General features: G+C 43.0%; 1 protein-coding gene across 1 annotated transcript in view; it reads right to left on the bottom strand.

Moving 5' to 3' along the window:
- The window catches only part of CHRM2 (cholinergic receptor muscarinic 2), a 142,652-nt gene that overhangs the window by 108,086 nt on the left and 7,552 nt on the right, over nucleotides 1-27,014 (bottom strand). The window contains exon 3 of the mRNA XM_075069058.1: nucleotides 12,143-12,275. The gene's annotated coding sequence lies outside the window, so the exon portion shown is untranslated. The remainder of the gene's footprint in view (nucleotides 1-12,142; nucleotides 12,276-27,014) is intronic.

Genomic DNA, 27,014 nt, shown 5'->3' on the forward strand with positions numbered 1-27,014 from the left:
TCACTGCAGTGTCTTCACTGCAGGGAGTCGACTGCTGACACTCCCCCATTGACTCTGCCTGAACCTCTCACAGCGGTGGAATATAGAAGTCAAGAGGAGAGCGCTCAGAGGTCAATTTATTGCGTCTAGTCTAGATGCGATAAATCGACCCCTGCTGGATCGATTGCTGCCTGCCAAGCCGGCGGGCAGTATAGACATACCCAAAGTAATAGCCTAGGTTAGCAGGCCCTTCAAAGAAAGGGGCTAGCTATCTAGTGATCCAAACAACTGCTGAATCACTGTTCACTCTCTGGAATATGATAATCAAGAACATGATATGTCACACAGTAATTCCATATAGCATGCAACATCATATCATATATCACAAGAAGTAATTCTACTGAGTGATGGTCTACCCTATTTACCTGTTTGGGTGCTTGTATGGCCCTCTGCACCACAATTAACTTTTGAATTATTTTAATTCCCCAGTCAATGGAGTGAATGATCAGTGATTAAAGCTGGCTGGAAATTTATTTATTTTTAAATAGAAAATGCTGTTTTAATGGAAATCAAGATGTTTTGAAAGACATGTCTAAAATTTTGATGAAATTTTGTCTGAAAAACCCCAACACTAAATGTTTCAATAATGTCAAAGCATCTCAGTTGGACATTTTCAGAATGGATCCTTTTGACTTTTTGGTTTCTAAATGACTTTTTGAAATGAAATTATCTCATATATAATAAGTTGTAAAATGTCCGATTTGGAATAAATGTTTTGATTTTATTTAAATAAAATCTTTTAATCAACCCCAAATTTTTTAAATTTAACTTCACAGGTAATTTCAATTTTTTTTCATTCCATTTCAGAATGGAAAAAATTGAAATTTTACAATTTCCCATAAACTGAAAACCCCCTTCACACCCAACTGTACTAGTGACATATTTCAGGATATCTTGAAAGACTACCTCTGACCCAATTGTTTTTGGATAAAAGGGTGCGTCTATGCTGACACAAAGCATTAATAATACAGTAGATAACTCTGCAGGTTGGTACTGAAGTATGCCCTATTCTCAGAGCAGCCTTGCCTTTGAGAAGTGTCCCCCACTGCTGCAGCCTGGCAAAGATTTCACTGTCTGCTCATGGAACCACTCCTATGGGAGATTATTGTCCATTAGCTTCCTTAGTTCCAGCAGACTGCAAACTCTGAGCCATCCAAGCCAAAAAGTCTCTCCATTCATTGGTCCAAAGCAGCTAGCCCAGGGTTTCTCTTTTAGTCACCAACATATGAAAGTAATGAATATAGGCAGTTTAGAGGCAAGAGGGAACATGCCTTCATCTGACATGGATACACACTGGACAGAAACATTTTAGAAGAAAAGGAATTCTCTGCAATAATATGGTGTGTAAGAGAAAAAGCACCAGCATTTCCATGAGGGGCACTGTGACCTTTCTTGGCTGATCATGTGCTGATTAATTTAGGATACCTTTGGAAAAAGTTTCTTAGTCTTCTGCTATGGCTGCCAGGCTGTCCAGTGGAATGCTAGCGGCCACCAAGAAATCCTGATATTGCTGCAGCTTTGGACCCACCTTGCGGAATATGCACAACAGGCTTGAGGAAAATGGAGGAGATGCCTGGAAATCATATCTCCTTCAGAAGCTGAATTTGTAGAGATGTTAAATCAATGGCCTTGAGCAGTGTGTGGAAGTGGGCTGAAGCCAGACTAAATGAAAGATAAATCTATGTCCACATGTTCCTGAATGAGCCGCTACAAATTTCAACATTCCCAGTGAGGTGGCCCAAATATCAGAACCACCACTGCACATGTGTACTCTGAGTCTGAGCCAAAGCCCATTCAGATCAATGCAATATTTTCCACTGACTTTAATGGGCTTTGAATCAGCACCTTCGTGCAAATTATGCCAGGAAATACTATGTGAGGAGTGTGGGTGCAGTGCCAGGGCCTCCCAAAAGCAAGAATCTGTATCAGCCAGCGTGGCTTTGCTTCAGCCATCACAGGTAGCCAGCGCAGAGGGACTGTAGCAGATTGGTGAGGGGACGTAAATGGAAAGATAGGAAATGAAGGCAAATTTCAAACTTATTTTTAACTATAAAGAAACAAAAACAAAATGAGAGAAAAAAAACAAGGGCTAGGTTTGTGGCCCTATCTCCAGCTACTTTGTGCCAGTCTGCAGCTGCTCTACGTTACCCTGGGGGGCATTTTGGCCTTTGGCTGGCCTAGAATTGGCAGAGCAGAAAGTTGGCACAGAGCCACCTTCTGCCCCTCATTCCACTCTTTTCAGCAACATCGCATATAAACTCACTAGGGCTGGTGCAACCATTTAGGCGACCTAGGCGGTTGCCTAGGGCGCTGACATTTGGGTGGCATCATTTTCTTCGGCAGCGACGGCGGTGGCCAGATCTTCGGCCGCCCCGGTCGCCGCCGGCATTTAGGAGGAGGGAGTTGGGGCAGGGGAGCGCAGGGAGGGCTGCCTGCAGCAAGTAAGGAGGGGGGCAGCATGCAGGGGAACTCCCCACCCCAGCTCACTCCTGCCCCGCCTCCTCCCTGAGCATACCGTGGCCGCTTCACTTCTCTTGCCTCCCAGGCTTGTGGCGCCAATCAGCTTAGGCACCACAAGCCTGGGAGGCGAGAGAAGTGAAGCCACTACGACGTGCTCGGGGTTCTCGTGCTCTTGCACGGAGCAGGGGTGAGTTGGGGTGGGCGGGTGCCTCAGGGCAGAGGGTGGGGAGCTGCTGCAAGGAGGGAGCCTCAGGACGGAGTGGGGGAGCTGCCGCAGGGGGGCTCCTCAGGGCAGGGATGTGGGGGGGGGGCGGAGGGCGCAAGGTGGAAGTTTTGCCTAGGACACGAAACATCCTTGCACCAGCCCTGAAACTCACCCCAGTTGGTGATGAGTTTACCAGTACCACAGCTAGTGATCTGCATCTATGCGAAACAAAAAACTAGGCAGCAAAATGGAGAAGAAAAGTAAAGTAGGGGAAGAAAGGGAAGAGAGAGAGAGAAGAGAGAAATATATAAAAAGTCAAAGGGTCTAGAAAAATAAAGAAGGTAAGGAAAAGCAACAAATATAAAAGCAACCAAAGAAAGACAGGCAAATAGTAACAAACTGGAACAAAGATAACCTCTGGCACTGCTAAAAATACAGGACAGCTTAAAACAAAACCAGAAGAGGAAACAAGATGTCGAGCTGATGAGACAGACTTCAGAACCAAACTGGACTGAAAAGGGAGAGACAGAGTCTGAACCAAACAACAGAGTGGTGTCATTGCTAATGTATTCCTCTAAGAACATTTGTGCAGGCTGCTGGAGTCATGTGTGTTGCTATCACCAGACTCACGGATGCACTAGCAGCGTTGCTGCAGTTTCTTGATTCCTTCTTTCCATTTTAATTAGATTAGACTCAATACATTCAGGATATCAGGAAACACCTTTCCTCCCCCTCAAGATGATACATACAAAACAACAAAGAGGAGGCGTCAGTCACTCATTTTGGCTCTGAGTGAGCGGGCACAAAGACTAGATCTTGTCAGTTTTATAGAGGAATATTTCGCTGGCCTGAAGCCAAGATGAAAAACAGAACAAGTTGGATTGCTTTTGTGTGGGCGTAAGATTATATATTATATGTATGACCTCTCCAGGACCCTGTAATGATTTTCTTTCAGCTGCAGCCAGAGAAATAGACCTTGAGATTGAGTTATTTTTTCAGGAAGGATAGATGATGTTTTTAGATGCTTTCTTCCCTCCTGCCCCCATCTGTTCCCTCTACATTATGGGTTTGTTCTAGAGCTGGTAGAATAGTTAAACACTGGTGCTTAATTTGTAATGAAAGAGGTGCTGGGGATCAAGCAATGATTTAATTTTAAATTTTAAACTTGTGACTTTGAATGTGCGATGATATTATTGTCATTACCGAGGACAATCATGGTATGGTATTGTTACCTTTATTTCTGCGTTGCTGCTGCTGATGGTGCTGCCTGCACAGCTGGGCAGCCGGAGAGCAGTGGCTGGTGGCTGGGAGCCCAGAGGTGTGGGGCTATGAACTGACAAACCTAGAGGTGTTAGGGCTCAGGACCAGCAAGCCCCGGCACAAATAAAACACTCAGACACAATAAAACCAAGACTCATTAATATTTTTTACAAGCAAATGTGCAGACTCCACGCAGGTCATGCTGATTCATCATGTCATATTATTCATCATTTGCAATTATTTCAACATGTGCCAGGTATTTGCATAAATACTTGCAAATCCCCAATTTTCACTAATTTTAGCACAGGTGATGACTTGTCTGAAAATTCAGACCTGAACTCTATGATTTGCTATTTGTTCCTCATTATTCCCAAGTTCAAAATATTTCACTCAGTCAGGCCCCAATTCAGGACAGTACTTAAGCACGTGGTTTGACTTCAGTGGGATTTACTCTGTCCTGAATAGGGATACTTTTCTGAATGAAGGCCTCATTCTAGTACAGGGGTGGGAAAACTATGGCCTGCAGGCCACATCTGGGCCACAGGACCCTCTTACCTGGCCCCCGAGCTCCTGGCCTAGACCCCAGCCCCTCCCTTGCTATCCCCCCTCCCCCACAGCCTCAGCTTGCTTGCTCTGCTGCTGGCGCCATGCTCTGGGCAGTGGAGCTGTGAGCACACAGCTGCAGAGCCCAGCCTGACCGGGTGTCTGTGCTGTGTGGTGGCGGCAGCATGGCGTGGCTCCAGCTGGACGGCACTGCTGTAGTGCTGCCAGCCACTAGTGCTCCAGGCAGTGCAGTAAGGGGGCAGGGAGCAGGAGGAGTTGGATAGAGGGCAAGGGAGTTTGGGATGGTGGGCAGGGGTGTGGATAGAGGTCAGGGTGGTTGGGATGGTAACTGGGGGTTGAATGGGGGCAGGAGTCCCAGGGGGCAGTCAGGAAGGAGTGGGAGTTGGATGGGGCGGCAGAGGGCAGTCCAGGACCGGCGCTAGGGGTTTTAACGCCCTAGGCGCATGGCAATTTCGCCACCCCGCGCCCTGGTCCCGTGGTTCCAGTGGGGCTGCCGCAGTGGTGCCTGTGGGAGGTCCACCGGAGCCACAGAAGCAGCCAGCCTCGACTGCGGCAGCTCCACCGGAGCCGCCTGCCACCCCCTCTCGCAAAATGCCGCCCACCAATAATCCTGGTGCCCTAGGAATTGCCTAGGCCACCTAAATGGAAGTGCCGGCCCTGGGGCAGTCAAAGGACAGGGAGAAGGGGTGGTTGGATGGGGCAAGGGTCCTGGGGAGGTCATCAAAAATGAGAGGAGGGGTTGGAAAAGACAGCGGAGGGTCCAGGGGCGGTCAGGGGACAGGGAGTGGCTGTGTGTGGATGAGGCAGGGGTCCACAGAGGCTGTCAGGGAACAGCGGGGGTTGGATGCGGCAGGAGTCCCCGGGGGCAGATAGGAGGGGGGGGCCAGGCCATGACCCCCTCCCCTAACTGGTCCTCCATACCATTTAAGAAACCCGATGTGGCCCTCAGGCCAAAAGGTTTGCCCACTCCTGCTCTAGTAGTCTCAAGTAAGCTATGGAAGTGGATCAACCACACAACGTTAATCACAATTAGTCAAAGAAAATATGCAATGAACAGCCCCTATTGATCCAATTTATTCAGCAATGATTTATGTCTGAGGAATAAATTCAAAGAAAATGAGATCAAATTGCAAGTGATTCAACAACAACAACAAAGAAACGATTGCCCCAATTTACACACACAAGCTTAACTAGAACATGTGACTAGTGCCACTGAAGCCAAGGGGGATACTCATGTTTCAAAGTTAAACATGTGCTTAGATGTTCACAGAATCTAAGCCTCGGTTTATAATGAATAGTTCTAATCTACTTGAGGAATTCCAATATTGGCCATATCAACAGGGAAAGTTACCTACCGTATGGTAACGTGTAAGGCACTCCAAATGTAGACTAAGGGTACGTCTACACTACCTGCTGGATCGGCGGGTAGTGATCAATCTATCGGGGATTGATTTATCGCATCTAGTTTAGATGTGATAAAATCGATCCCCATCGCTCTGCTGTCGACTCCGAAACTCCACCGCAGCGAGAGGCAGAAGTGGAGTCGATGGGGGAGCAGCAGCTGTTGACTCGCTGCTGTCCTCATGGCCAGGTAAATCAACCTAAGATACACCGACTTCAGCTATGGTATTTGCATAGCTGAAGTGGTGTATCTCAGGTCGACCGCCCCCGCCCCCCACCCCACAAGCGTAGACCTCGCCTTATCCATTAAGAATTATTTAACTTTAATTTTATTCAGTAAAATGTCAACATTTTGACCCAAAGTCTTTTTTCAGGATATATTTCAGTAACAACAAATACACCTCTTCCCCCAACTACTATCTCACAAACATTATCTGTCTTTACTTCTCTTCCCTTTCCCTTCATTAACCTAGCATTGGTCTCTTCTTTCTCCATTCACCCAATCTGGCCACTGTTAATGTGAGAGCCTGCTCTTATGCAACTCCTGTCATGTGCAGTCACTGGATAGAAAGTGGGATTCTTCCTCTGCCCCAGGGAAAATTTTGATAAATATTTTAGCAGAAAATTTTGACTTTTTGCTGAGGAAAAAAAGGAAAACTTGAAAATCCCAACATTCGGGAAGGTTGGCCAAAAAGTTTTGATTTTTGATTTTTTTGAGTAAAAAAATAAATTGAAAAATTTCCAAGGAAAGCAGACACTTTCTGTGAAAATTTTCATTTAATAGAAAACCAAATTTTTCATTGGAAGAGTTTTGATGGAATTTTTTTGACAAGATAAAATAATAACCTGCCTACATCTCTGGAATTCATTTAGCATCCATCACTTTTCAGATTACAGCTGAAAATATATAATTTTTCCCCAGCCCAGGGTGTTTAATTTATCCCTCTCTCTGATGTTATATATTATCTGTCATTAACTTTAAAAGAGTTTATCTGGAAGAAGCTAGTCATGCTGCTGTACTTTATTTTAATTCTGATTTGTTATGTGCAATAGTTTAATAAAAATGTACATAATATTCAATAGCGATGGGATCACCCCACATATCACTGCCAGTGAAAAAGAGCCAGAGACAGTGAAACAGTTCAAGTATTTGGGGGCAATCACTGATGAAGGATCAAAGGCAGAAATTCTGGTAAGAACTGCGCAAACAACTTCATTTCTCAAGTATGTGAAGAAAGCAAAACCACAACACAAATTGTTCTATGTAAAGAAGCCCAGTACAGTCCCTGGATTTTTTAAATGTAGACCAATGCATTCAAGCTAATTAATCTATTCACTGCTACATTCTATTAAGGCAACAACACGCTGATGGAGATCAGTAGCAAAATGAGTCAATTTTCCTGAATGAGCTGTTGAAAGATAAGAGTGTACACAGGAATGTTTTCATCTGAAAGGCTAGCAGCGTACTCAGAGTGAGCTGGGCTGAAAAACTGTTTTAGTTAATTAGGGCGGGAGGAGGGGAGAAGCTCAGCTGGTGTAAAATCAGCTGAGCTCCATTAACTTCAGTAGAGCTACCCTGATGCACACAATTGAGAATCTGGCCCATATCTTCATTATTAATTTGTATAGTGATTTGTTCCTGAATGCCAGGGAACCGATTAGAGATTTCAGTACACACATTACATACACTTTATTTTTAAAAGAGTAATGGCAACTTCAACTGCCTTTCATTTGCAAGTTTCATCTATATCACTTTAAAATACAAAATGACAATTAGACCTTTACCATCTTGCCAGTGCTTGGAGATTTCTGCCAAATAATAGGAGCTAACTCCTTGACAATGTTATGTCCAATTAAGGAATCCATTTCTGCAACCTTTCCTTTAACTAGTAGATTTTACTCATGTGAGTAATCCCACTCATGTCAATGGGCCTACCTGTGTGAGTGATCGTGCAGATTCTGGCTACAAGGAAAAACTACCCACTGGAATTAGGACTAAGGGCACTGAGGTAGCATCAAAGATGGTTAGCAACACAAAAAATGTAACCTGATATCATTATTTACAGAGTGCACACAGTACATGCCTCTGAACCAAAGTGCAAGTTACACGGAAAGTACTGCTAGATTTCATGACCAAATGTGATTCAAAGGAGTCTGCAGAGACTGATTGGAACTGCACACTGTAGTTACACAGCATTCATCAAGTCCTACACACGTAACCTGTACTCACTCGACTAGTAACAGGCCTAACAGGTATTAATATAGGAGCAACAGTGTGGTGGGTGCCTTACAGACAGTATAAAGACAAGATGAGGCTCCTGCCCCAGAAAGATTCTCTAGCACTACATTGTTCTTCTTCTAGCCTGGATTATGGGCAGCATGTAGGGGTGGGTATTGCCCTGGAAGAACTGTGAATCAGGGAGTTACAATTCCTTCTCTGTTCCCCTTTTGCTCTGGGATTCAATGGAGGGATCAGTTGCTTTTTGAAATTATCTATTGGTTTATTGAAATTTTGGAATGTCAAAAAGAAAACACATATTCAAGTTTTTTGATGGTCAAAAAAAAAATTGGGGGCAGATTTTTTTCATCATGAATTGAATTTTGAATGAAAACTTTAATTGGAAGCTCAACGTTCAGATATTTTGACCAGCTCTAGGATTTGGTGACTGAATCCAAATGTGGTCCAAATAAAGGGGCACGTTGCCACTAGGAATATACTGCAGGAGCCTCTCTTCATGGTCTGAGTTAGTGCCTGGCTTTAGACTTGTATGTGATTAAGTTAGTCCTGTTACAGTCTCCCAGCAGTGTGGGCCATTGAGAGACTCTTCATCGTCCCCTTCCCATCCTCCTTTATAATTGACACACATTTTTCAACTGAAATATCATTTTGCCCCTGTATGTATCCATAAGCACTGAATAGAGGAAGAGGCATGAGATGTACAAAACAGGGATAGATCACTTTTATTTCAGGCCAAGCCCTGCATCTGTTGGGAGCTGGAAAATAAAAACAGCTTGTGACAGGCAATAACCTGTTTCAATGGCAAAATGGCCCCTGTAATGAAGCTGCAATCACTTTTCCGATCTCCAGCAGTGTTGTTTCTTTCCTGAGGAACTGGCACTTCCAATCTATTCTAACTCTCCCGATTCAAGGCTTTGATTTATACAGACCTGGCTATTGTATGTCCTGTTAAAGGAAGGAGGAGTGAAGGATAAAGGGGCTCACATGTGGGGAGAGAAATTCTAAGATAGGAAGTGGGGGGTTAAGGGTCAGTCCCAAGTTGGATCAGACCTCTCAAATGCATGGTATTTAGCCTGGCTAACCTGTTTTCAGGTAGATATGATCCTCCCTTTTAGTTCTCCTTCCATTCCAGCTGACACTGGCAAATATAAATAAAGCTCCACAAGGAAGGCAGGGCATTGGAGTGGGGACAGGAGATCTGGATTCTAGTCCTGGTGCTGCCATTTGTGACTTAACATAAATATCTTATTTTTCGCTGTGGTTCAGTTCCCTCTGCCCCCATCATTACTGATGGGGATACTGAAGTCCCCTATCTCATGGGGTATTGAATGAAAGTTTTTAAAAGCACTCTGACACAGTCAGAGGGAAAGCACCATAGAAGCAAAAAGATCATCCTCACTGAGCTTCCTTTAGTTCACTACCATGTAAGCTTAATCTCCTGTTCTTCTTCTAGTACATAGACTAATAGGAATTACTACACTGAAAAAAGACCATTTGTCCCTCTGGTCAAATGACCTGACATGCATAAGCAGTCTGTATTTCATGCTCCAAAGGAACACAAAAATGCTTTTTTTAAAAATGCCTATTTATTTCAATGACTGTCCATGGTCTATAACTCCATTGAATTAAATTAAAAGTCATGGAGTAAAATACTTCTTTTGGTCAGTTTCAGATTTGCTGTCCTGTATTTTCAGGAAGTGCATATACTGGCTGTGTACGTGTAGGAGTGAGGCTGTCAAGAGGCAGGATGAGTGAGAAAGCCAATGAAAGATACATTTGGCCACCCTTGCTCACCATGAATAATACCTTGTTCTGCAAGTGGCTGTATTGATGTGACAAAGGTAAGGGGTGATGCTCAAACAGTAGAAAGGTCTCATGCCTGGAGATGCTTTGAACTTGTTCCAGCTCCTGAGTCTGCAGCAAGGTGTCAGTACAGTGGTCAGATGCTGAACCCAGGGGTAGGGAGAAGAGGGGAATCAAAGAGCAGGAACAATTTCCCTATGGGATCACCTCTATATGTGACACAGATAGATATAATAATGATCCTATCTATCTATCTATAGTTCCTGCAGTGTCATCTGATCTATATCATTTTTCAGGGCTACATTCATCCTTGGGCTAGTGGAACTGCTGTGTGCTCTCCATTCAAGGTTAGCTCAGCTCTGAGGGCTAACCTAAACTGCATCCTTACTGTAATGGCACTATGGGTCACTGGAAAGGCATAAATTGCTGGGCATAAGAACACCCCAGCCACACCCTCCATCCTTCATCTCACCCTTGGGACCTCCCAGGACTGTCCCCAAGGTTTTTCGCAGTATGGGGATTGTGCCTACCCTATGGTTCCTTTGCATTAGCCTAGCTCTCCTAAGAGGGTCTGTATCCCACCTACAGCCTTCATCACTGTAATGTATCAGCACCATGCATGAGGGCTGCTGGGAGGGAAGAGGTGCTATAGTGTTGCTGCTGTTAATGTCATGGAGTACGGGTGGACGGGGCCAAGGACAGAATAGACAAGAAATAGCAGTACCAGTTAAGAAGGATGGGCTCACAGCAATTATTGATGTGACTAGAACAGGAGCAAAGTGAATTTAAAGTCTGCTGAATAGCCAATGAATCTGGCTCATATTCTGTCTCTCCCATCCTACTGTTTTTAAATTAGCTATGTACATAGCCAGATCTCATGCTCTCTCCTGTCTCCCTTTTCACTAAAGAAAATTTAAAATGTCTTAGCATTCTCTATGTCTGTCTGTCATGCTTCCACTCTGAGGGAAATGATAACATCGTGGTCTTTTCAGGCTCTACTCTGTTTATAAAACTAGGTCATCCAATCAGGGAACAGAAACCAGGTCATGTGAGCTGGATGATCCTACATAGAGACCACTGCGTTCTGAGCACTGAATACTGGATGGAGCCCTCACTACAGACAGCTTGTGAGACTCCATCAGCCCTAATTTGTTCATGAAAACTATTATTCAAACCACCAAGAAGAGTCCCTCCCCAATTTCCTTGAGGCCTCACTACCTCCAAGGTCTCATATCCCAGTAATCATATTGCCAGTTGTGGAGGAATGGATTAGACGCCTTCTGAAACTCACTGAAGCTGTCCTTTAACTAGCCAGAGGAGTTTACTGTTGAGCAACTGGAGGCCTCCTCTCAGATCATGACGACAGAAAAACTACAGCAGACCAAGACATAACAGTCTCTAAAATGTGTGCCTTTCTGTGCTCCAAACAGGACTATAGTCCCTACTGTTGTTGAGGGAGATTGGCCTCCCGCAGTTGGAGCTCAAAGAGTAGTGAAGTCAGAGCAGGACGCATACACACATTCAGTAACTGCCCTGTGGCAGAACTGAGCTCTGCAGAAGGGAGCAGAGGGTTAAAACAATACACAGGAGAGAGAGTTAGTGTGACAACTGCAGAGTAGGTCCACGTAACCTGTGAAATAACTAATCATTGCAAAATAAAGGATAATCATCACGTCTTAATGCTGCAGTGCAGGAACCCAGCTTCATGGCAGTGCACTATGGGCTGAAGAGATGGAAAGCTAATTAATGCAACAACAAAAACAACTCACTATGATCCCCAAAGCACAGGCCTGAGTGAACCCTCAAAATAAGTAATTGATTCCTTACTTACTCATTCTCTCTCTTTCCTGGCTAGGTGCTAAACTGCATATTTCCCTTCCATCCTGTCTTTCATGTTTTTATTTCACCTGCTTGATTTAGTGAAGCAAGAACAGAGAAATAAAACACTGGTACTGAGCTCCAGCTATGTAGTTGAAAAAAAAAAAAAAAAGCTGGATGTCAGCTGCTCAAATTTCTTCCTCACTCTCATTGCTTCTTATATTCAAAACTAACAATGTGCGAGGGAAATAAGTCCACAAAAAATGCTTGGGGGGCAGGGGGAGTTGGGCTCTTCCTTCATCCCACCCATCAACTTCGTTTGAATTAAAGTTGAACTAAAACTTTTTACCTACCCGGAGGTGGGTTCAGGGGCCTGGGCTCCTGCTGCAACCGTCAGGGACAACACTTGCATCTAAGCAGTGCGAGGAATGAAGGCAATGCAGCTCCACTATGATGCCGAACTGTAGATGCTTATGATGCCATCATCTGTAGTGAGGAAACACAGCATTCTGAATATGGGCCCCGGTTGCTGGCAAGTGAAGGAGGAATTGATATTTCAACAATCTTTTCAAAATAAAAAGTCAGTCACTATCCAAATCCCAGCCATGAAAAATCTCTAAACTTTGGATGGAGGTGGGGTGTCAGACTATCTGAACCTAGGTCCACATTTTGCAAATCAGTCAGAGATTTCTGATGAGCTAAACCAAAGTCCTGAATACCTTCAATATAGAAGAGTTTTGAAAAACTAAACCCTTGATCCACAATAACCTGTGTCTTTATAACAGCCAAACCAACCCCTCATCACAGGGCAACAGCATATTTGAACCTACAACTGATCAGAAGCACTCTAGCACTTGAGCAAAGGATGAAATCTCTGCTCTAATGAAGTCAATGGCAAAACTCCACTGCATGTATATAACACATTGTATAGTGGTTTACAAAAACATGACCAAACATTTCGAGGTTCAGAATTTTGTCTTGCTGAGGCCGTTTCTTATCATATATTTCTCTGTAATTTTTTACATCTATACTTTGTGTGTGTACTAGAGTTGAATCCTGCTATGAGGCGTTGAGTGCCTCCTAGGAGCATGCTCAGCTCCCACTGAAGTCTATGGGCCTATCTTGCTCTCTTTAAGTCAATGGGAGCTTTCCCACTGATTTCAACAGAGCAGGATATGACCAGATGGAAGCTGAGAGCACTCAGCACTATCCACACTGATCAATGTCTCACAAAAATGGATGTTTAGTAATTTTATGTACTGATTTTAATGCTTTTCACTTCACTTATTACCCAGCTAAGCTTTAAAAAATTCTGTCCTTTTCCTTCTCCCCATCTCCATCTCTCAGAAGAGAATGTCATTCAACTATCTGTCAGAAGAACACAGTTTTCTTGTTCCACTCACAGTAGTGGCCTGTAATAACAACATTTTATCACCTGCCTGCAAAGTTCCCACTAGCTTCTGAAACCCACAAAAATCAGCACTGCCCCCAGAACAGGATGCCCTGCTAATCTCTGCACAGTGGACCTGATTTTCCACCGCTTTGCACCCTGGGTAGTCATCCACACCTTTGCAAAGTGGGGATAAAATGCTATCACATCAGAATGGCAGCATGTCACACCCACTTTGCACAGCTGTGAATGACTCAAGAGGCAAGGCCGTGGGAGCTGGGCCCATGTTGCTGTTATCAATTTATCTTTAAAAGGCTGTGGCCAAAATTTTCAGAAACTTATGCCTAAAGTTACACATCTAAATCCATACTTAACTAACTAAAAAGTAGCCTGATTTTCAGAAAGGCTGGACACCCCAAGGTCTCCTTTCAAACCAGTAGGAGCTGCTGGGGGTTCAGTCCTTTGGAAAGTCAGGCCATTGATTTAGGTCCCTAAATATGAACTTAGAGAAGTCTAACTGTAGACATCATTTTTTAAAAAAATTGGCTTCCATTTATTTCAGAGCTTTTCAGTTCCTTTTTTTCCACTCAGGTTTATTCAAAATTTTAAATTGATATGAATATACTGTACAGAACAGTCCTGAACAAGCCAAGTAATGATTGTGATTCACACAGGACCAATGATGGCCAATTTGGCAGGATGCTAGCCTAAATAGCTTCCTAATGACCTCCTGTCCCACTACCTGGAGATATTACATGTGTCAGCAATCATTTTAAAAAAGCACTATCCATTGTGTTTTCAGCTTTGCTTTTTATTTAATAAGTTTGAGCTTTAAAAAAAAAAAAAAAAAAAAAAAAAAGACCTGCTAAGTACAAATCCTGATGCCAGTTTACATAGCAATATGGGGTGCATGACCCCCAGCAGGCTGCATTGACTTGCTACACAAGGGACCATTTCTCCTTCTGCAGTTGGGAGGGGAGGATCTTATGCAAATGAGCAGAACTCCCTGAGCAACCACCTGCCACTTTTGCAGCATATTAAGGCCTCTCACAACAGCAGTCCATGCACTCCTCGCATTTCTGGGTTGCGGGGACTGCTCAGTCATGCTTCACACAGGTAGCAGGATGCTAAAAGGAGGGCAGGGAGGAGGCAAGCCTCTGCTGCCCCCCACCCTCACTCTCTTTACACTGATTCATGAATATTCCAAGACAAGAGGATCAACATGTAAGTTATAGGGCTCTGTGGCATGTGGTGGTGCAGCATCATAGATCAGATTGCAGTATCAGGCCTACAGACAGTGGAAGGCCATACTGGAGTTGGCAGTGGGGTACTGCACTGATCCTCCTGGAACCCACAAGTGTGTTATGATTTTCCCTCTGTTCCAAGTGAACAGGTTCTAGATAAAAAAAAATAAAAGATTTTATACTTATTTCACTGAGGAGCAAGAGGTTAATTAAATTGCTTTCAAAATTTCTTGTACTTCTTTTGGTGACCTCCCACCCAAGGATGACAGCAAGTATCTGACTTGCTGCCAGATTAACGCTAATGCCACTGCAGAGCGCTGTCAGAGGAGCACACAGTCGCCCACACAAATATATATACTCATTCAAGCATGGGGACTGAGACAGCACCCCTAGAAGTGAATAGAAAGATTCTCATTGTCTCCAGTGAGACTTGGAGCAGGCCTATAGTGCACAACTATGTTTTTTATAAGGAATAAATGAGAAATGTTTTAAAAGTTACTTTATTGTTTATTTACAGAGGTCCAAACCAAGCTCCAAGCCCCATTGCATAGGGCACTGCATGAGACATTTCCTGCCTCTAGGAGATTACAATCTAAATAGGCAGGATAGACATAGTATGTGAGAAAGGGAACATTATTATTCACAATTTACAGCTGGGAAACTGAGGCACTGGGTGATGACATGACTAGCCCATAGGAAATTTGTGACAGAGCCAGGAATTGAACCCATATCTCCAAAGTCTTAATCAAGTGCCTTAACCATCCTGAGTCATTTTAACTAGCCCTCTTTCCATTTTCCCACTTACTAAATTGTTAAGAACCTTTAAAGAAACCTATCTGGTACTTCAATTGCCAAAGTCATAGTGCCAAAGAGTGACACTGTTTGTGGATTTTCTTAGGCCAAATAGTTTACATCCACCTGTGTCTCATCACTGAAAGCATGTTCGCTGACTCTTTCCTGAGGTGAGAAATTCACTCATTTTCTCCAAGCAGGATACATCAAAGCATTGTTGTTTTTTCTTGCTTGCTTCCTTCCACTTTTATATTCTTATTTCCTTGCATTTATTGTTTCACAATTATAAAATTAATAATCGGTAGGATGTCCCTCATAAGGAGCTTCTCCTGATGTCAAAACCTCTTGGTAAAGTCCTCTAAGTTCCCTCTCTGTGTATAAATTGTCAAAATGACTTGCAGATACATTCTCATTAAAATGAGGGTTTGATAACAGCGAGCCCTTCACTTGTTGTTTCCCTCTAATGAAAGAAGTGTTTGTTATCATAGATGTCAGAAACAAAGTGGTACCTGCTCTAACTTCCTCCTGTCCTATCACTGTACAGCTCACTCACATGAGGTACATGTTTGGGTGGAAGGAAAAGTTATCACAAGTGAGATACCCAAAGTATATCCTCCCTGTTGGGGCCCAAGCACATGCCCTCAGCTGACTGAGAAGGTGTGAAATTGTCAGACTAAATATAGAACATAGCTTGGTGGTGGCCCTCTCTTTCGTGTCACTCATGTTCACCAGCCAGGAAGTCATGTGTCAAAACAGAAAAGTGAACTTAGTGCTGGTGAAAGATGGCAGAGTGACAGATCCGGAGACCAAGCCTTTGATTTAGCCACCAAGCAGAATGGTAAACAACAGGGAAAGCTTCTCCCACGCGTGTCCCCTTCCCCTAAAGCTTTTCTTCCCTTAACCATGACCTGGATTGATTGTTTGTAAGTTCATTCAATGAGAGGTTCATTGTCTGCACTCATTCTGTCCTCAGCCACAGTGAGAAGACTGCCAAAGCAGGGCCTGAGTCACTACTGCCTTGCACCTTGTATGGTATGAAAGCAAGTATAAGACTCTATGGGGTGAATTCTCCTTCATGGCAGAGCTTTGCAAGAAGATGGGGCTGTCAGAAAGTTGGTTGTGGTTCCCCCAGCCTGTGCCACTTGGTCTTGGCATAAATTAGAGAAGGTGAGGAACTATTCTAACTTACCCCAGTGATACAAGGTTACCAAGTGACTTTAAATACCTTTCAACCAGTAGAAGATAGCAGTGGCACAGCTTCACTTTGACATGCACCTACCCCATCCCTGTCCCAACCTCATCCCTAACATCAGGATTCAAAAAGTAGTTTCTTGGTGCCTCTGAAAGGGTTTCATTCACTGCAAGTGTAGCTCCTTGTGGGTGTGTCTAGGAATTATCTCTTGCACCATCTGGCACCCCTTTCTCTTGATTGCTTATGCTGATCCCTCTCTCAGCTCCTTCTTCATGACTCAGCCTCCAGCCAGGTCATATATAGTTCCCCCTACTTCTGGGATAACAAAGTCCCAGCCAGCCAGCTGTTTGTATGCTATCTCAGGCAGTCTTCTGTTCCAAAACCTAGCAACCTAATTCTGCTCAGCCTCAGGCTCTGGTGCTGTTTCTCTGGGCTCCTTCCTACCCCATCTTCTTTCCTACCTGTAGGTTTACTTTTGGAGCTTCCTCTGCTCCCAATAACTATCTCCCCATTCTTGACCTTTTGTAAGACTGCCTCATTCAGCTCATGGCCAGGCTTTACTCTAACCCTTGATCTCCTACTTGTCCCTGGCCAACTCCCTTTCCATCTGGGGAGTAATTGCAGACCTCCTCCCTGTAGCACCTTCCTGCTCTCACTTCCTGGCTTAATAATCCTAGCCCAGCTCCTTGCCAAGCTGGGCTTCATCTGTCATAAGGCCCTATCAATGCGAGGTTCCCCTCTGGCTGCAGCATCTAAGGTTGACTGACCCCACACATTAACACATAAATCCATTCAGGGCTTGTGTGGAGGTGGACACCCCATCGCAATGACTTGGATGGTTCTTTCTTGGAACAACTAGTCCTAGAGTACACAAAAGGAGATGCTATTCAAGAGCTGGCTCGAGAAATAACTGTAGTTGAGCCACAACTGAGTAAAGACCACAGTATAAATGAGTTTATCATCCTGAGGGCAGGAGTCATTCCAAAAATTAGCTCAGTGACACTACATTTAAAAAGTGGAGGTTAAAAAAAATAAATAATAAAAGAGTAAGCTAATTAAAGACCTTAGAGTCAAAAATAAGAAAATTAACATATTTTGACCCAAAGTGGGGCTACTTATGCATTCCATTTTTGAGTCAGAGAAGGCATGAATGCCCCAAACAGAAAGGAACGAGAAAAGCAAGAAGAAAAAAAAAAGTGCTAAGTTAAATGGCAAGGTTCAAGAGCTTATTCAAGCCAAAGGAGTAACTTCCACGAAATGAAAATCCCTCCTAGTGAAGCCAAAAATAAGGAACATAAATTATCTGTCAGATGGAAAATAAGATGGCGAAGAAAGCAGTTGATGAGCAAATACAGAAAGATAGTCTGTAAGCATATTAAAATCAGGAAGCCCACCAGAGACCTTGTAGAGATGCTGACTGATTTATTTGAATCAGTCTTCACCACAAGAAGATATTGCAGTGATGACTACACTGGGCCTATTCTTTTCAGGGAAACAAAGGAAACATAAATTGTCATATTAGAATTGGTCAGGAAATGGTTTTCCTGTCCTGTTAATATTTTTGAGTTTTTGAACTTTTTCTCAACCCACGTTGGAATAGAAGTCATAAATCTCAAAAATATTTGTGAACCAAAAATTTTTTTTTTCATTTTAGGTCAATAAAAAACAGGATTTTCTTCATTAATTTTGTAATTTTTTACTTTGATTTTCATCTTTTTCCTTGTTTAATATTTAATTCCAGCCTACTTAGCTTAAATTTCAAAATGAAGAGTCATTTTGAACTGAAAAAAACAGGATTTTTTTTAATTGTCAAAATGAAACATTGCAACAATTTCAAAACTTTTTTCTCTGTCTTTTTTCAAGTCAGGAAATTTGTCTAACCCATGCCTCCTTTGTAAAAAGCTTCAGTTTTGACAAATTGGCATTTCTGATGAACAAATGATTTGTTGAAAAAAATTCTAGCCAGCTCTCTCTCAGATATTCAAGTGTTAAAAAAGAAAAACTGATAAACTAAATAGCATCATTGTCGCAAAAACTGAATGGTTGTACATTCCAGAGTTTGGGAGGCATTTAAAAATGAAATCGCTGGGCTGATAACAAAAATATGACAAAGAGTCCTGTGGCACCTTATAGACTAACAGATGTATTGGAGCAAGAGCTTTCGTGAGTGAATACCCACTTGGTCAGACGCAAAAATATGCACTCTCTCATTGGACTCAGATATGCTGTAGAAGGACTGCAGGACGGCAACCATTGTACCTGTATTTAGGAAAGGCTGATTCTAGGAATTATAAATCAGAGAACCTAACTTCATTACCAGCTAAATTGGTTGAAACAAACAGTCAAAAATAAAATGATAAAACACCTACCTGAAAACCAAATGAGAGAAACAAACCAGCACAGCTTTTATAAAAGAAAAATATGTCTCTTGTATATGTTAGAATTGTTTGAACATATCAACAAGATCAAGGAGAACTGGCTGATATAACTGGCTGATATAATTTGTCTGAACTTTCAAAAATCTTTGATAAAGTCCCTCCCAAGAAGGTATTAAGGAAACTAAGAAGTCATGGGGTGAGAGGTAAAGTATGATCCTGAATTAGAAATTGGTTAAGAAAGGAAAACAAAGACTACACACAAATGGTCTATTTTCAACCAGATAGGAGATTAACAATAGAGTGCCCCATGGTTCTATATTAGAAACAATACAGTTTGTTTATTAATCATCTGGAAAAGTGAGAGAACAGTAAGGTTGCAAAATTTACAGATACAATTATTTGGGTTAAACAAGACTAGAGGAGACTGAGGAATTTTAGAGGGAACTAAACAAGCTAGGTGAATGGGCAGCTACAATATCAAATTAAATGCTGTGTGGACTGGTAAAAGATGATGCACATTGGAAGGAATAATGCGAAATATTTCACACCTTACTGCTTTCTAAATTAGGTGAGACTAATCAGAAAAAAAGGCCTGGGCATCATTGTTGACATTCACTTAAAAACTCTGCTAGAGGTACAACAGCGGTAAAAAACAAAAACAAACGAAGAAACAAAAGAAAATAAATGTTCGGATATTTAATGAATGGAATGGAGATTAATACTGAAAATCTGATGTCATTAAATAAATCAATGTTACTCCCTCACCTGGAACACTGTGGTCACCACATCTCAAAAAGTATAGAAGAAATAGAGAGAAATGATTAGAAACCTGGAAAAACTTCCATCTGAAGAGCGACTGGAAAGACTGACCGTTTAGTTGAGAAAGGAAAAAAGAAATGGAGACTTGATAGAGATAAATTAAACAATTGAATGGTACATATAAAACCAGTCAGACTCTCCTATTTGCCCTTTCTCATAACACATGAGAATGTAACAACAATCAGAGGCAACACATTTAAAATGGATTAAAAGTTTTGGTTTGGGTGTTTTAGGTTTTGTTTGTTTGTTTGTTTTTTTAATAGAACACATAATTGACCTGCTGAACTCATCACCACATGATATTACTGAGGCCAAAAGCGTAATGGGAGTCAAAACAGGATTAACTGCTAATATGGATAATGAGAATACCCAAAGTAACATTACAATGGATAAGGGGTTGTGTTTGGTTGGAGGTTTTTTAAGAAGGGATATGAACTCTCATTTTCCTAAGGGATAAATCAGCCAGTAACTGGTGGGTATTAAGAAGAAATTTCCCTTATGGGCAAGTTACTGCATAATTGGCTATGGTGGTGTTAGCCACTATCACAGACAAGATACTGGACAAGATCAATCAGCAATCCGATCTACTGTTGCAGTTCCTGTGTTCCCTGACTGGACGACTGAAGACGTTTGACTGAGAGATTAATGAGTCATTATTACAAATAATGCGCTTCCAGTTAATTATTCCTGCTAAATTCATGAAATGCTTGAGATGAATGCACTGGAATGCAAATCTTTGGTCACCCAATACTCACAAATAATAAATAACATAACTTCGCAAATAACAGTGGCATGAACTTGCCATATTTATTCATTAAAATATTTGTGAAATGTCTTTACTACATGACCAGCTCTAATTCTAAGTGATAGGTGTCCTAATGAGAGGACTCTCCAGTCCTTATTCTCTCTATTATGTTCCTGTGGAAATTAACTGGCTAAATATGAATTAGACGGATTGCGAAAAAGGGACATTAGAAAACCTATTGTAAAGCTTGAGGGAAAAATTCATTAGTATCTAGATCAGAGGAATATACAGCTTCTGACTGGGCAGAACATCATTTCTTTCATTGTCAAGATGTGTTGTTTTTCATTTTTCACAAGAAGAAATAGATTTACAAAGATGAAGGGCCATATCCTCAGATGATGTAAATCAGCATAGCTTCATTGAAGTCAAGGGAGCGATACCCATTCACACCTGCTGAAGATTGAACCCAAAGAAATTACAGAACAGGGAGATCTTTTTTTCTGAGTTTGTTTTTAACAAATCATTTTAATTTTTTCTATGTGTCAAGGAGGGCTTTTCACGATAGTTCAAGACTAGCTAGACTTTTTAGGGCATTGTATCTAACCCCCTGTCTGTGCAGGAATTTTATCTATCTGCAATTTCTCCACTGCTTTTCAAAAAGTTTGTTGCAAACTCTGAGAGGTGCTAGGAGTTGCAATTGCTCATCACCTTTTGTGCTTTAGTCACTATTAAAGATGTCTAATTGCTATCATTATTAGAACTTTTCCATCCCACTAATCATGTCCATTATCACACTGTTTTCTCTTTAGTGGGAGCAAGCTCCCAAGAGCTGTTTAGTAAGTAGTTGTCAAAATCTCAGCATATCCTGATGAATTTTCTTCAAGAAAATGTCACTATTAAAAGGCAAATTCTGAGCTAAAATCCATTGGCATAAATCAGGAGTAATTCCATTAAAATCAGTGGAGTTTCTGCTGATTTGCAGGTGTGGAATGTAATTAAGATAAAAATCTAGCCCATAGATCCAAATACGTTGCTATGTGGCAAAGATTCAGGACAGCATCTAGTCAAAAGAAAAACAGAGGGACAGATCCTCAACTGGTATGAATCAATGTAACTCTATTACCTTGCTGAGTATCTCGCTCTGAGTGATGATTTGGTTTATTTTACCCTTATCAGATTCTTGAAAATGAACATATGGCAGCACATGCACTATTGGGACCACTGGATAGATATGGTTTATTAGCAAGCATACTCTATAAAGTGCTTGATAGAAACAAGATGAAATTTAGTGCACCTTGATCCCATCCTCTCTGATCTTAAAATCACTCTACTGATGGAGATAATAATGATAGTGACGTGAGAAGAGGCATCTGTTTGGAGCCAATGCTCATCTGCAGCACTGTCTGCATGGGACACAAGCAGTGTCAGGCACAAAGATACAGCACTGAAGGTAATGCTGCAAAACTTGTCTGCCAACAGCTTCCTACACCCACTAAATAATATCTTTAAACCTGAGCAAGGGGAATAGATGGCAGAGACCCTGGGAGAAGGTCTTTTTAATCCAACTCTTAGGACTGACTTCATTTCTTAATTCTGCTGGGTTGTGTCAATGGAACTGGTGCTGGAAAGGGGGAGTACAGTGACACAAGCCATCTATCACCCTCATTCTGCTGGGGATCCAAAGCTAAATGGTGCAGCCCAAAGGCACATGTGGTTTGTCTGGGAAGTGGTAGGGCTAGGACAGTCAGGTAGCTGGTTCATTACATCTCCTGGGCACCTCCCATCTGGGAAATGGTATGGAGGCCTAGACAGAACTGTAAATTGCCTTTACCAGACAGACAGGATTTCTTGGGGCAGATGGAAGAAATACTCAGTGGTTTAATTCCCCTCAGGTACAGCTGTTTTCACAGGTATGGAGGAGATGAGGAAATTTGCAACTTTGTGCCCAGGGGAGTGAATCTGCCTCTTCTCTTATTTTTCACTAGGGTTTGAAAATATCACCATCTGATTTTAGCATTTAATACTACATGCATTTGAAAAACAACACCTTTGCCCTCCACCAGGCTGGATCTAGGCTTGAATGATGCCTCTTGACCTTCCTTAGCCTGATTACTGTTACCCACTGATGCCCCATACAGGAACACCATCTACAAAGCATATATGATAAGGCCAACATTTTCAGAAGCCTTCAGTAATTGTATGTGCCTTAGCACCTTTGAGAATTAGGCCCATAATATCTCAAGTATGGAAAGAAAACAGTGAGACTTCCAAAGTTAGTGAATAAAAGGCTAATATAGACCCCCTCCACCAGCTCCAATTACTGCTTCTCTGGAGTCGTACAATCAATTTAGAATTTGATGCCTTAACCTGCAAGACCATAAAGTGAGATCAGCTGGGTTTTTAAGAGCATTCACTGAAGAGGAAAGAACTCATTGGAAACAGACAACAGATGGAGACAAACCTACCTTATTTTGTTTTCTTGCCCTTTTTCCCCTGGACTACAGAGCAATCAGACAATGGTCTCTAATGTCTTCAGGTTTATCTTCATGCCACACAAATTCAACGCTCTCCCTATTTATTGTAGTGAATAGTTTATAGCAGAAATTTTGAATCAGAAAAAGGGGGGTATAGAAAACTTCACAAAAGATGACCAAATAAACCCCACAGTTCTCTACACTAATGGTTTTTTATCTGGCATGTTTGGGGTGTTCTACCCATATTTGGGCCTGGGCAGACTATGAAGTACAGAGCTGGAGCAAAGAGGGCAAGATGTAAATGAGAAGGGATATGTATTACCCTGACTAGGATTCTAAGAACACTTGGTGCTTGAAATTGTTTTAATCTTCAAATCACTTTGCAAGCATTAACCATTATCATGCACCTATCCTACTTGGTATGCGTGTTCTGTATTATTAACCCCACTTTAGCTAGGGAAACTGAGGCAAAGAAGCTAAGTGTACCATGTGAGTCTGTGTCAGAGCCAGGACTGGAACGGGCTTGCCCTTCTGTACTCAGAGCACCTTACTGCTGCATCTACTGCTATATTGCAATGGCAGATACAAATATTAAAGTGGTCTACAGAATCCTGTGGAGGGCAGGTGGACAGACCTTACGTGAGGAGGACAGCCAAAGACCTAGCTCTGGAAGTAAGACAAGTGCAAGAAATTGTGCAGCATGAGCAACAGCTCAAGGAACAGCTGTGAGACTGAACAGAAAAGACTTTGTAGAGAATGATCGGAATCTCTTACCGTTGAGACATCCATAGAACAAGGTATTTAAAGCTTTTGGTTTCTTTCTGGATCAGGTTCAACATATGAAGGTAGGTAGGGAACCAAGCTATGACTTTCCCCTTCCTTGCAGGGACCAGCCTCTTATAAAGGAGGAGGGGGAACTGACGTTTTTCCCCCGCATCCTCTCCCATTTTCCTCAAGACATAACCAACTCTACCAAACGTCCATGGAAGGCAGACATCCGGGGAAGTTGTCGGCTACACATCCCATAGAGATTGAGAAGACACCTCCTTCCTTTCCCCGAACACCTGAGTTCAGTTTCACCCGCGCCCCCTTCTCACCCACCCAGTTTGCGCATCCCATCGGAAGTGCCTAACCTCGTTAGAAATCAGACACGTGAACTTAAAATGCCTGCGGTAGCTTAGTTCTGAAAGCACCACTAGGTGCCCGTCTCCCCTACCACCTACTGCGGGAGGTCAGTTCCCGGAGCGGATTTGACCAAGGGCGCTTCCCACTCTCCAGCGATGTTCTCCTAGCCTTTCTCGGGCACTAGAGGGCGCTGCCATTTGAGACTCTTGAGAACTTCCTTCGGATTCGGTTTCACCTAACTTGATGTCCTTCGGGGCAGAGGATCTGTTTCATTACGACTGAGCTTGCTGTGTTTCCTGTATCATATTGCTATGGAAACAGCACCAAGAAAGAGCATGATGTATGTAGGTCATAATATCAATGAAGATGAGAAAGTTGGGGCGGATTGGGGTAACTGTGTGGGATTCTATCAGTGGAATGGGTGCGGGGGACTCTCACATCAGACACTTGTAAAGGGAATAGGAACAGCAAACCTGAAACAGGCGGAATGATTCAGACACATTGAGCAATAGAGACCCAGACCAGAGTGAGGGGGAAGGGGGATGAACAGCAGCTGCTAAAATTGTCCATAGATCTTAGAGATTCGTTGTCACAATAAGAGATTCGCTTATCCCCCTTCACGGATATTGGTCCTACGCACACCGCTTCCAACACACGCACTGGTACCTAAACTGTACTCTCCTACAGGCAACACTTTTGGTTTAGGAAGGTAGCTCTCACTCCGTGCAGACAGCAAAGGTAAAATGTCTTGAGCAAATAGCCTTTGATTATGACTGTGGCATTGACCCGGAGAAAGCAGTGAACCGACGGGTTTTTGACCCCCTCCCACCTTTCTCCAAAGTAATGGAACAAACAGAAAACGGGGCAACCCAAACTGAACTCGAACCTATTTTGAGTACTAATAGACCAGCCAGCTGCTGACTGCAATGCAGAACTTCCAGGTAGGTCTCGGGCAGCTTTCCTGCACCTGATTGCCCATTTGCTCAGCCCAGAACATGCTTTCGTGATCCAGCGTGAGAGTACATACTGCTGTTAAAGCACAAACTGCAAACAGGTGTTAAGAGATCAGAGGGGGGAGGAAGCTGAGCCAAACATAACAAAGAGTTGCCTAAATAAGAGAGGAAAGCATTCATTGATCAGCATTACAAGGTTTATACATGTGTCATCGGAGTGGTGTGTGTCATATACCACAAGATTGAGGCAGGGAACACAACTAAAATTACAGGCTTTGTAATGCCATAAAAGCGTACCGCGTGCCTACTTTTTAGATCAAATGTTAACTTTCCATTTCCACCTCCCCCTCAGCTGCAAGTACTGAATGTCAGTCGGGGGGCAGCCCCCTGGCCTCTGCATTTCAGAGCAGAGATGAGGGACAGCTTCTAAGGAAGGAGGCTGAAATAGGGACTGCTTTCTGCTTCTCTCTGCAAAACCACCCCTCACTGGCAAGCCACAGCAAGGAGAGAGTCCTAGTGCGAAGAGATTGCTGACAGGGACATACTCCCCCAGTCGAGAAAGAGAGCTCCATTCCCTTAATCGAACCTGATCAGAGGAAGTCATAGAGGAAGGGTGGAGGGGAGAAAAGCTACTTAGAGATAGCCTGAAGGGGAGATACATTATTTATGACCTTATTCCTCTTTATAATTTGCGAAATTAGGGCCTGATCCAAAGCCCACTGAAATAAATGGAAAAAACTTCCACTGGCTTCAGTGAATGTTGGGGGGGTCAGACCCTTATAAAATAATCCTGCCGGCCTCTTTAGATGAGACACTTTAACATTCCTGGTGCTGGCTCTCATGCCACCATAAATTGGTGTTCTGTGATATGACACGGACACAGTCACTCCCTGGCAAGACAGAGAGCATCTAGTTATCTGTCAGAAGAACATTATGTCCCGATGGAACCTGCTCTTTGGTCTTCTGTACGAATTCACACACCCAGGGAAGTCTGACCTTGTCAGTTACATAATAGTTGTCTCATTAATATCAAGCTCCTTTAAAGTCTTTAATTTGCTTGAAGAGGAAGGGAGGCCAGAGGGAGAGCAAAGGGAAGAGGAAGGGAGGCCAGAGGGAGAGAGGTTTGTGGTGGCTGTAGGACAGCAAGCAATATAGGCCAGGAAAACGTGCCCCCAAACTAAGAATTTTAGCATACCTCTGTTGCACCTCCTTGAGACCTGTGCAATAGTCCCACAGGCTCTGGTAGGGGAAGGGGAGCAATTCGACTACAACGGAATGCTGTTTAAATTGGTTTTGAGTCCGTATGTGTCTGATTTACAGCACCCATAATGCAGCTAGTTCCCCTTTAAACCTGTAAAGTGTGAGCTCTACAGTTTGATTTCTTTTTCAGGGTTGTCCCATCATACCTCCACCGACACCACTACCCCTGCCCCCTTAGTGTAGCTTTCCTTGTGGGAAGCATCTCGGCGGGAACTGACTTTTCGGTGCCTACAGAAAAGCATGTGTGCAGCAGGCAAAAACAGAAATAGAGCTTTTTTTACATGGAGCGGGGATTTCCTATTGCGGCAGCCAGGGCACAAAAACACCCCCTCCACCCAGTGCAGCAGCCTCATCTTAGGGCTGCTACAGCATTTGCACAACTGGGCTTTATGATGAAGATGAGCCGGAGGACTTGATGATGGGCATAAAAGAAGAAACCGAGGAATCTTTACAACAGTGGCGAATCGATGTTTACATTTAAACAAGTGGTGGTGGGCCTGGGGGCAGGAGCATAAGTGTATGTGTGTGTCTTAGGGCTAGGGAAGGAGTGGGCAACTACCTGATAGATGAGCCAGAGAGACAAACAGAAGCTCGGGCAGCTGTTATTTCAGAGGTGGATTTTCCCCAGAATTCCTGGTCTGAGACCCTACTCCCTTGTGAGATGCATATATCTCCAGATACTGTGTAGTCACAATAAACAGAAAATGACATGGTCAGAGAGACAGCCTATTTGGAACATAGGGGAGAAATCTTGCTAACCAAACTCTAACCCATTGAAATCCATGGGATCGGTCCCCTAGGTCTAAGACGCAAGGATCCGGCCCCAGAGCATCCATCCCCTGACACCTCACCA

The sequence above is a fragment of the Chelonoidis abingdonii genome, chromosome 1, assembly GCF_003597395.2.
Source record: "Chelonoidis abingdonii isolate Lonesome George chromosome 1, CheloAbing_2.0, whole genome shotgun sequence".
Taxonomy (NCBI): Eukaryota; Metazoa; Chordata; order Testudines; family Testudinidae; genus Chelonoidis; species Chelonoidis abingdonii.